This window comes from Chinchilla lanigera, unplaced genomic scaffold (genome assembly GCF_000276665.1).
Source record: "Chinchilla lanigera isolate Chin_1 unplaced genomic scaffold, ChiLan1.0 scaffold00020, whole genome shotgun sequence".
Lineage (NCBI taxonomy): Eukaryota > Metazoa > Chordata > Mammalia > Rodentia > Chinchillidae > Chinchilla > Chinchilla lanigera.
In genome coordinates, this window is record NW_004955421.1 from 1552599 (window position 1) to 1564700 (window position 12102).

The following is a 12102-nucleotide window of genomic DNA, read 5'->3' on the forward strand; positions in this document are numbered from 1 at the left end:
CCGACACCCAGATCAAGACATAGAACATTTCTGTTACCATTGAAAATTTCCTCATGCCCCTTTCCAGGCAAGAGGCCCCTTCCGCAAAGACAACCACTATTTTCACACCTACCACTTTAGATAATTTGTGCCTGTTTTAGAACTTCATATATAGGAAAGCAAATAGCATGTGTTCTTTCATATCTTTAGGCTTTTTTATCCTAATAATTTCTGTGAGATTCATGCACATTGTCACATATATTGGTAACTCATTCCCTTGATTGCTGCATAGTATTCTACCATGTAGACAAATTACGGTCATTCTCCTATTGGTGGGTATTTGGGTTTGCTCTGTTTGGGGTCTATTAAACATAAAACTGTGGTTATATTCTTATTCAAGTTTTATAAACTTATATAATGATTTGTCTTTAGGACAAAGCTAGGAGGAGAATTTCTGGGTTGTAGGGTAAATGTATTTCAATTGGATTACACACTGAAAAACAGTTCTCCAAAGTGAATATCCCCTTTGTACTCCCACTAGTAGTATATGAAAATGCTGTTTGCTTGTGTTGATTTAAGGTGATTACTTTTAATAGCACTGTAATGTAGCTCAAACTCCTTCAAAGATGGAAGAAAACTAGAACCTCCGGCTGGGGATATAGCTCAGTAGCACAAGCGCCTGCCTGGCAAGCACAAGGTCCTGAGTTGAATTCCTGGTACCAAAAGAAAAAAGAAGAAAACTAGAACCTCAGAAGAGTTCCTCAACATAAGGATGTCCATTATCACCACTCATATTCAATATAGTTCTGGAAACACTAGCCATTGCAACTAGACAAGAGAGAAATATAAAAGGAATAAGAATAGGAAAGGAAGAAGTTAAATTATCATTATTTGCAGATGACATGATACTCTATGCACAGCATCCCAAAAACTCCACCAAAAGACTTCTAGATTTAATAAGCAAATTCAGTGGCATACCTGGATACAAAGCCAACACTCGATAAACAATAGCCTTTCTGTACATAAATAAGTTCGCTGAGAGAGAAATTAGGGAAATGACACCTTTCACGATTGCATCCAAAAACTATGAAATATCTAGGAATCATTCTAACAAAGCATGCAAAAGAACTCTACATTGTAAACTACAGAACTCTGAAAAAGGAGATTGAAATGGGTGTGACAAAATGGAAAGATATCCCTTGCTCTTGGGTAGGAAGAACCTATATAGTGCAAATGGTCATAATTCCAAAACTGTTACCAGATTTAACACAATTCCAATCAAAATTCCAACAGCATATGTCACAGAATTACAGAACATAATCCTGAAATACATTTGGGACCAGAAGAGACCTAGAATAGTGGATGTAATCCTGGGCAACAAAGGCAAGGTGAGGGGCATTACAATCCCTGAACTTGAAATGATACTATGAAGGTAGTGTGATAAAAGCAGCATGGTACTAGCAAAAAAAAAAGACCTAAAGATCAGTGGAACAGATTAGAAAATGCAGGAACAACTCCAGAAATACTTAGCCTCCTTTTCTTTGAAGAAGGTGTCAAACACACTCACTGGAAGAAAGATAGGTTCTTTAATGAATGTTGCTAGAAAAACTGGCTCTACACATGCCAAAAATTAAAACTGGACCCATATCTTTCACCATGCACTAAACTAAATTTGAAATGGATCAAAGAACTAAATATTAAGACAGCAACATTAAATCTGCTGGAAGATACAATAGTTACAACTCCTAAAGACATTGGTGTAGGCAAAGATTTTATGAATAAAATCCAGATTTGCACAGGAACTATCACAAAGAATCAACAACTGGGATCTCATTTTATTAGAAAGCTTTTTCACAGAATGAGAAACCATCAAAAGAGTGAAGGACAGCACATAATGTGGGAAAAAATGTTTTCCAGCTGTTCCACAGACAAATGATTACTTTCTTTTTTTTTTTTTTCGGTTTTTCTCCGGTACTGGGAATCGAACTCACGATCTTGCGCTTGCCAGGCAGGTGCTTTGCCGCTGAGCTAAAACCCCAGCCCCGACAAATGATTACTTTCAAGACAATATAAGAAGTAAAAGCAAATCAGACCTCCCAAATTCAAAGGCCCAATCCAAGAATGGGCATCTGAGATGAAGACACACTTCTCTGATGAAGAAATACAAATACCAAATAAATATATGAAAAATGTTCAATATTATTCAGGAGATGCAAACTGAAACAACACTGAGATTCCATTTCACCCCAGACAGAGTGGCTATTACCAAGAAATCAACCAATAACCAATACTGGAGGGGCTGTGGGGAAAAACCTACCCTTCTCCATTGTTCGTGGGAGTATGGAAATCAGTGTGGAGATTCCTCAGAAAACTAGGGTGGGAGATCCCATTTGACCCAGCTGTTCTTCTGGGTATCATTCCAGAAGAATTAAAAACATCGTACCTCAGTGATGTATGTGTACCCACGTTTATAGCAGCACAATTTGTAATAGCTAGATCTTGGAAACAACCCAAATGCCCATCAACCAAAGAATGGATAAAAACGGTGTGGTCTTCTTATTCAATGGAGTACTATTCAGACACAAAGAAGGATAAACTGGAGGCTTTCATAGGTAAATGGGTGCAACTCAAGACCATACTCATAAATGAAATAAATCAGATGCACATGTGCAAACATCTTATTTTTACCTAGTGTGAGAAATTGAAAGAGTAAATAAGATCTAAAATGTACAGTAGATATTATAGCATGGGAAGAAAGTGTTCAAAAGGAATGAGAAAATGAGATGGGGGAATGGAGAAAAGAAGGAAGGGAAAAACAAAAAAAAAAACTCAAACAAAACATATATGTGTGTGTATATATATATATATGTATATATATACACATACACATTATAGGTAAATGGTCACAACTAGAGACCATACGCATAAGTGAAATAAATCAAACATACATGTGCACCACATTGTTTCACTAGTGTAAAACATGAAAGAGTTAATTTAAACTAGGAGATATGATAGACATTGTGAATTGATAGGAAAGCACTCAAAGGTAAAGGATAACTGGGATATGGGAAAAGAGAAGGGAAAGAAGGAGAAAGTTTGTATGTATATATATGCAGGATAGTTACATAGTTGTTCTACTGTCTTCTATTTCTTTGCTGAAAGAAACTGTCAATGAGTCCTTGGTTGATTAGTTTTCCATGTCTATATCTGTTTTCATGAGAAACCACTTTGAAGATATCAATATGTAATACAACAAGCATTGTTAATTCCCTACCACTTTGTTTGTAACTCAGTACTGTCTGTACTGTTCCTTTGCTATTTTGTAAAGTGTTGTCTGTCTGTTAATATTTTCCTCCTTTTATTTTTAAAATAAAAAATATATATGCATATATATACACACACACATGTATATATACATATTAATATATAAACATAATATATACATATTAATATATGACACATTACTATATACATATTAATATATATGGCATATTAATATATATAAAACATAGATATAATAGTTAAGATAGTTATACTACTAATGTTCCTTTGTTCATTGAAAAGAAAGGTTTGTGCTCATATTGTTTGGACCATTAAATGCCAATATCTTGTACTCTAACTAATTTAAAGATAACCATACACAATGTATTAATTGTTGTTACCCCCCTATAATCTTGTTTTGAAATTTTGATTTTTTTTTCTTTAAAATTTAAAAATGTTACTATATGTTGATCTTTTTCTTTTTTTTTTTTTTTTTTTTTCTCCGGTACCGGGAACCAAACTCATGACCTTGTGCTTGCCAGGCAGGCGCTTTGCCGCTGAGCTAAATCCCCAGCCCCTATATGTTGATCTTTATTGCCCCAGATGATAGCTCATCAAAGTCCCAATTTTGCCTAAAACTCACTGCATTTCAAAATGCACGGTACAGTTTGTCTCCTCCAAATTATGTCTATAAAATATAAAAGTAGTGCACCAGGAATCATAGCCTAATCAAACACAACTCAACTATTTGTCCACTTTCCCTAAAAGCAGATTGAGTTTCCAGTTTTCACCAAACTGATTATGTAGTTATAGTTTACTTATGTTCTTAATTTTTATGCTTTGATAATTAAGAGTAGAATATTGAGGTAATTTATTTTTTCACATTATTTTCTTAGTGAATTGAATTTTCATGTGTTTTGCCCATATTTTTGTGTGGTTTGATTTTTTTCTATTAATACTTAGATTAAATTGTATTAACTTTGCTTGTCATATGTTGCCAATATTATTTTTATTTGTTTATCTTTCTTTTATAAACATGACTTACTGTTTAAAAATGCTATTGCTTATCATATAACATTTAGGAATCAGAAGAAAGATTACAGAAAAATAAAATTCCTCCAAATTCTACTTCTTAGAGATTAAAAAATCCAGAAATAATAAGATTCTGACTAAAGTAGCTTCAAACATCTCTTCATGCATAGAAAGATAACTGTGCATCTAGGCAGAAGTTTAGAATAAATATTTAAAAATTGAATTTGAAGTGATTGTATTTAAGGCATGCATTAATTTATTATAAAACATATTAATCCTAAAAGATTTTTTATTATGAAAAGTTTTGGAATAATATTTGGACCATGCTTTTAGTTTAGACTGTATAGTTGGAAATCTTGGCTCTAAAAGGTGAAAAATCATCAACATAAGTTTTTCTTTATTCTTCTTCAATGTTTCTAATTTTATTAGTTATCTCAAAATTTTAATGTTAAGTTTTATAATATTTGCAGACTTTTCTGAACTGTAATTCCTATAATTGTCTATTTCTCTTCTATATTTAAGCAGGTCATCCACATTTCTTTCACTTTGTCATTTCCATTTATTTCTTTATTTTGATTTATTACTTTTTATGTATATTTTATTCTAATAACATTCTTTATGAAATACTCATAGGACTGGGATTTCCTGAGTTCTTGCATATTTCAGAATATATTTCAGTTTCATTTGGCTTTGAAAAATGACTACTGCATCATGATCATTCCTCTGACTCAGAACTTTTTGAAGATCAACATCACTGTCTACTGGTACTGACTATTACTTGGGTTGAAGCTAAGATCAATATGAACCTCACCAAAACCTTCCTCAACACACACACGCACAGACACATACACAGGTCTATATATGACTTTCTCTTCTTGTTTCCTATCTGTTTGATTTTTTTCATTTTTTATGTATTTTAGTGGTTCTTCTGGAGATTACAATATATACAGTTGAGTCATCAAAGCTTAATATTACTAGAAACATTTTTTTCTCTTTTAGTTTTTTGAGGCAAGGTCTCACTGTGTAGTCCAAGATGACCTTGAACTCTCCCCTTGCTTCAGCCTCCCATGTGCCGGAATTACAGATGTGTGCCACTGTGCAACTATAGCAAGAACTTCTAATCTTTTCCTGGGCAATGTTAAAATGTTTAACTCCATTTAATGTCACATCGATTTAAGTAAATTGTTGCTGTATACCTTAATTCTCTATGTAATTTAAGCCATATAAAACAATTATTCCTATAATTATGTTTGTACCTAAAATATGCATTTAAATTGACACATAGATTTAGATTTTTCTTCTTACTTCCTTCATCTCCAAGCACCCACATGAGATCATATTTTTTCTACCTGAGGAACAGCCTTTGTTAGTTCTCTAAGTGTGGTATAGATCTATGACTGAGGCATTTCTTCAATTTTTCTTTGTCTTTACTTCACCTCCATTTTGTAAGTATATTTTTGCTAAATACTGAAGTAATAAGCCTTTTGTACTCTCTTGACATATATGGCACCTTCAGTGTTGGCATCTGAAACAAACTAGGTAGAGATCTATCTACAGCCCATGGACCACAACCCTCTAAAAACTATCTCTTTTATTTACCTTTCATTGCTTTTGTTAGGATGTCCTTTACTGTTCCTATGTTAAAGAATCACCCTGATTAGGCTTTCTTGAACCTGTAATTTGAGGTTTTAAATAAATTTTGAAGAGTTCTCAACTATAATCTCTTCAAATTTTGCTTCTATACAATTTTCTGCAACCTGTCTGAAAGCCCATTATGCCAATCTTCCTCACATATTTTTTGTAATCTATCTTCTGAGGTTTTAAACTTTTCCTTTTTGATATTTCCTTTTAGACTTGCTTCCAGTTCAATAATTCTTTTTTCACTAGTGCCTAAATTTGTGCATCATGTGCTTATTTTAGCCAATTGGATGCTTAGGTCAAGGATGTTGCTTTAGTTCTGTTTTATAACTTGTAATTCCCTTCCATACTCCTCAAGTATATGTTTTATCTCCGTTAATATATTGGGGATACATTGAATATGACTATTTTAAAGTTTATACTTATGAACTCCACTATCTTAAGCCCCTGAAGGCTGTTTTCATTTCTTTTTGTTTCTCTTGGTTTTTGTTTGGGCTTTCTCACCCTTTCATTTAATTCTTTTTTTCTCCTAGTTCTTTCTTTCTTTCTTTCTTTCTTTCTTTCTTTCTTTCTTTCTTTCTTTCTTTCTTTCTTTCTTTCTTTCTTCCTTTCTTTCTTTCTTTCTTTTTTTCTCTCTTTCTCTGTATGTATATATGTACGTATGTATTGTTTTAAAGAGAATAAAAGCAATAAACACAATATAGAATTTCAAAACAAGATGATAGGAAATTAATATTGTTTATTATATTGCATATTGTTATCTTCACAGTAGTTGCTCAGCTTACCAGATATAGGCATGTAGAATTGATCAAACAATATAAACACTAACTGTTCTTTTCAATGAACTAATAGAAATTAGTAGTACAATTATCTTGGCTTATATCCATATATATCTATATATAGATAGATATAGCTATATAGAGATATAGCTATAGATAGATATAGCTATATATAGATATAGATGTAGATATAGATATTTATTTCTTCTTTTCTCCTTTCCCCATCCAGTTGTTCTTTCTTTTTAGTGGTTTCTTTTTGAGCGGTTCCCCCCGAATCCAGTTGTTCTTTCCTTTTGAGCAATTTCTTCCTTTCACTATATCTATTGTACTTTTGGATCTTATTTACTCTTTCAGTTTCTTACACTAGGGAGACAATACGATGACAGTTGTCCTGAAATTAAGAAATAGCACATCCTCTAGTGGTGGGAAGAATTGGTAGCAGATGTTCATTACCAGCTTCTATCTTGGTGAAGTTACACTGGACATCAAGGATAAAAATGAAATAAATTAGAGACTCAGTCTTCCACTTCTAATAATAGCAGCCTAGGTCATTCAGGATAATTCTCTTTTCACTTATGGTTCATGTTTAGATAGTGTTAAATAGAGATTACATGAGGAAGAACTTGAGGTGAAGGTTGAGCCAGATATATCCACGACTTAGATTAAAGACTACTGTGTCTTAAACATTTCATTATTTAATCTATGGTCTGCCTTACCTTGGGATTAATTCTTCCCTTAGTTATTGATGATCTGCTGTCAGCGTGGCTCAGAGTAAATACTTTCTGGTATTGTCTTTTTCTCCAGCTGCACTTTCCTTTCTTCACTTCTGAAGCCTCAACTGGTTAAGTGTTTCAGGAAACACGTTGGTTGGATTTGAACAAAAGAAGCAGTGTGCTATTCCTTCAACATCTGGAATTATATCTCAGGTAGGGCTTGGACAGGAGCGCAGTCCAAATCAAAAGACAAAGGAATATTTTCTGGCCTGGTGTTCCGCTGCAGGGATTCTAAAACGAGGATGACCCCCTTTCCGTGATTTCCCTTCCCCATAAGGGCACTTCCTCATGATGATGAGTGTTTCCTCATAGAAGCCAGTATGAATCCCGACTGGCTTCATACTAGAGTTCTGCATAAGAGAGGAGCTACAGCTGACTCCCAAGGTCCCGCAGGAAGATCCTTCCATTCATAACTAAACCAGCTCTTTGATCTGACCTTTTCCTTGTACCGTCCAACAAGGGCATACACTGTGGTTTTTTTTTTGTTGTTGTTGTTCCTTCTCAATAATAGCCAGTTCCCACCACAAATTTGGGTTTTCCTTTTCCAAAACTTGGCTGAGAGAAACCCAATTTCCATAGCTGTTTTTAAAACAAATGCCCAAAACTTTGTGATTAGAGTTATGTTATTTACTCCTCTGAGCAGGAGCTATTTTAGAATTAATAAAATGGAGGAGTAATAAAGTCCAATGAATAGTGGGATCATGACCCTAGGGTTATAACTTTTCGGAGGAAAGTTAATGTTATATCTTTGGCTCTATTGTAGGATGCTTTAGTGAAGCTATTTTGGCAATAGGTTCAAACTCTGGCTCTGCTGTTTAAAGTGCATGTTTTAGGCAAGGAACTTGTTATTTAGCTTACTCTTTCTTTGTTAAATGGGTATGATACTAATACCTACCTCCTGGGCATTTTAAAAGGGGGCAGGTAGTTTGCTTTTCCTCTGATTAATTGTTCAAAACAGAGGAAAGACCCCCCCCCCATGAAACATTCTCACAGACTTTGCAATTTACTTAAGAATATCCTAGGGCCCTTAAACTTCTCCTATGTTTGAGGTCTTTTAGCCCAGAGATTGTCACAATATGTCCTATATCCTGTCCACAACTTAGCAGGTGTGTGTAGGTGGAGCTCAAAATTAAAAATAACTCCAGTAAACTAGCACTTTTGTGTTGCAAATTTCTCCTCAGCTAATCTCTCAAATTGTCAGTATTTTGCTTAGTAGCTAAACAGAACTAGAAACAAAAGCAATGGCTTCACCATTCACCCTTATACAGTATCAACCTCTCCAAACCACATAGCAACAAGAAAATAATTATCTACATAAATAAAACATCAAAAGCATAATTATCATAATGTATTCCTATTGTCAATAATTCCAATATTGTATCAGGGTAAGAAAGGGGTCATAATCCTAGGAACTTTCTTAAAACATAGGCTAGGATGTAAAAGAGAAGATTAGCTCCAGAGCCAGGGCAGGATTGAGAGTTGAATGAGCATGCAGAAATACCACCTTGGGGAAGTTGACTGCAACGTGTTGATCACTTTTAGATAACTTTATAGTAGTTTAATTGTTGATGACTGTCTTGGTTACTTTTCTCTCCTGGCTAAGACAAAATACCTGACACCCCACATTAAGGAAGGAATGGTTTATTGAGCTTACAGTGTGTGGGGGTTTCAGTCCATTATCAGTGGGCTGCCAGGCAGGGCGGCATGACACAGGCAACACTGCGAGGTGGCAGAAAACAGAAAAAGCAAAGAGGGCAAAAGGGGGAAGGAAAGCAAGCCTCTTTTCCTTTTATTGTATGCTGGCTATCTGCCCACACCATCTCCATGCCCTCTTCTTCTGCAAGCTCCTGATGTTTACAAAGTAAGGACTCTGGCTCCTTGTTGAGTCTTAAACTTCGAAACTCCTCAAGATGACACAATGTATCAACCATTACAGTGACCTTGAAGATACCAACTGGAAGTCCGGAAGGAAGGAGTGTTTACTTAAACATTCAGATATTTTCTTCTGTCATTAAAACAGTAATGAAATCTGAGTACCAATTTAGACAAACAGTTCATTTTAAACAAACTTACTGACATTAATAGGATAAATAATAATAAAAACCCAATGATTTCACAGAGGATATTGAGTTAATAAACAAAGTCAACAATCATGAAAAATTGTCTTTCATGAAAATATGGATGAGTTCTTAGAAACAGAAATTATGATAGGAGATTTAAAATCCTTAAAGTTTCTGAAATATAACTTCTGGACTAAGCCAGATAGTTTACTGACCGTATTCAATTTGGAATGAGCCCTTTTAAAAATTTACCCCGAGAGAACTGAGATAAAACATGAAGTTACCAAAAGCTGGTAGGTATTGTGAGCACAGAAGGAACACATAGTCTGATCCTTGGTTATGTGACTACCACAGAAGCAAATACTTCCTCTAATAATGGATAGGGCTTGACCATGGATCTACTGCATGGGAACCCTGATTTTTATCATTTGCAAAGACCAGGGAGGTGTGGATATATTAATTAAATGCACCAATCCCAGTATTTGCCTATAGCTCAACCCTTCCATAAGATTTTTTCCCGATGCTCATGTTAAAAAAAATAGATTCAGATTTCTATTAGTTTATTTTTCTCAAGAATGTAATGCCAGAAGTGTGAAGTTGTTTGCCAATGACATATGCTCCTAAGAATATTTAGAAGAATGGGGTCCAATTATGGTGAACTCCTTTTATAAAAGGACAAAAGTTGACTGATGAGGGTAACTATATAATTTATTTTTCAATGCAAGACCTTTATGAGAGTGAAAAATAAGAGCTATCAATAATTATACCAGGACAAAGACCAAAATAGGATTACAGGGCCCCCTACTTATAATAAAAATAAAAACAAATACCTAGCCAGGTTTCACTGATTTATTGCACATTTCAAACTAAAACACACTTAATATCTACACAAACATGGTTATGTAATTTTTATTTTAATTCTTCCTTCAGGGGAAAAACATACAGTAATCTGTTGAAAAATGTCTTACACCATTTGACACATGCTTTCTTTTTTCCTGACCCTGCTAAGGTAAGACAATCATAAATAGAACTTAAATCGTTATATAAAACAATAAACAATGATGCCTCTCACAGAAAATAGATTTAAGTGCTTAGTAGCTTCTGGAGAACGTTCCTGGAGGTCAGAGAAAAATGAAGATATTAAAACTTTGTAAGAAAAGGTTTTTGAAAAATAGATGTAGTATATCCATTGCCCTTGTAGCAAAACTATAACATGACAGACAGGACTGTAAAAGCAAAATTAAGGAGATAAAAGATTAAAAATATATTTCCTAAACTAGGTGCTATGGTACACACCTGTACTCACTGCTATTCAGGAGGCTGAAGCAAGAAGATGATCTGTTCAAGGACAGCCTGGGCAACAAAGTGAGAGAGACTTCATCTCAAAAACAGTATACAATATTTCCCTAACATTCAAAACAAAACAAAATCCTACCAAAAATATAAATTTGGAGGTAAGAACAGATACACTATTGGGCAAACAAGGTAAACAAATGGACACTTCTCTCAGATATAGTCTAATGATGTCTTAGAATTGTAGGAGTAAAGAAATAAATCCAATAAGTGTTCATGTAGAAGAAAGGTAAACAATCATGCATTTATTCAACAAGTATGGTATAGTACAGTAATGGATTGTGTTGTTGTTCCCTGTTCGTTGTTTCACCTATAAGAGGACTAACACATTCCTGCTTGTGGCCATGTGACTTGTAGTGTCTTCTGGTAGGAAGACTGCACATTCGTGTTATTATTAGAATGAGGACTATGGTTTTTGTTCTCAGATAGATTACAAGCAACAATGTTGTGTGCTGAACCTGAACAGAAGACTTATGAGTGAGATTTACATGTGGTACCGCCATTGCCTTTTCCTTCTGCCTGGAGAAAAGATGTTCTGGGCAGACTCTGGTCCATTATAGGAATTCTGGAATAAAAATGATGTAATAAAGAGCTGCAGTTGTACAGTGGAGCCTTGGCCTGCCTACAGCCAACAGATAACGTGATTGATGGGTCAGCTGTTGTTGAGTAGAACTGAGATACTAATTTATTACAGTACTATAGACAAGCAAAGTCTGACATGTAAAAGTGCCTATAATGTTCCACTTACTCTATTTGGTGCTTGAAAATTAGGATGCTAATTTGAATGCTTGCCTTCACATCATTGGTATTATAGTAAGCCATCCTAGGAAAATTTAGACATCAAAAGACAATAACTATTGGATTTTAAGACAAAAACAAGAGAAATTATATTTTGAAAGGTGAGACAATCTTCACATATTCTTAAAGAAAATTACTTGGAGACATTAGTAACACAACTGAAATGTAAGTGAAAATCTGTTTTTAAGAATCGAGAAATTTGATTTTCATAGGACTGGTAATGAACTTTGAAAACATAGAGCCATTCTAACTTACTCATTCAACAAATACTTATTAAATCTATGTGATATTACTTCCCTAAAAATGAAAGAAAATCAACTGCAAAACTATTAGGACAAGGGGCTGGGGATTTAGCTCAGCGGCAAAGCGCCTGCCTGGCAAGTGCAAGGTCGTGAGTTCAGTTCCCGGTACCGGAGAAAACCAAAAACC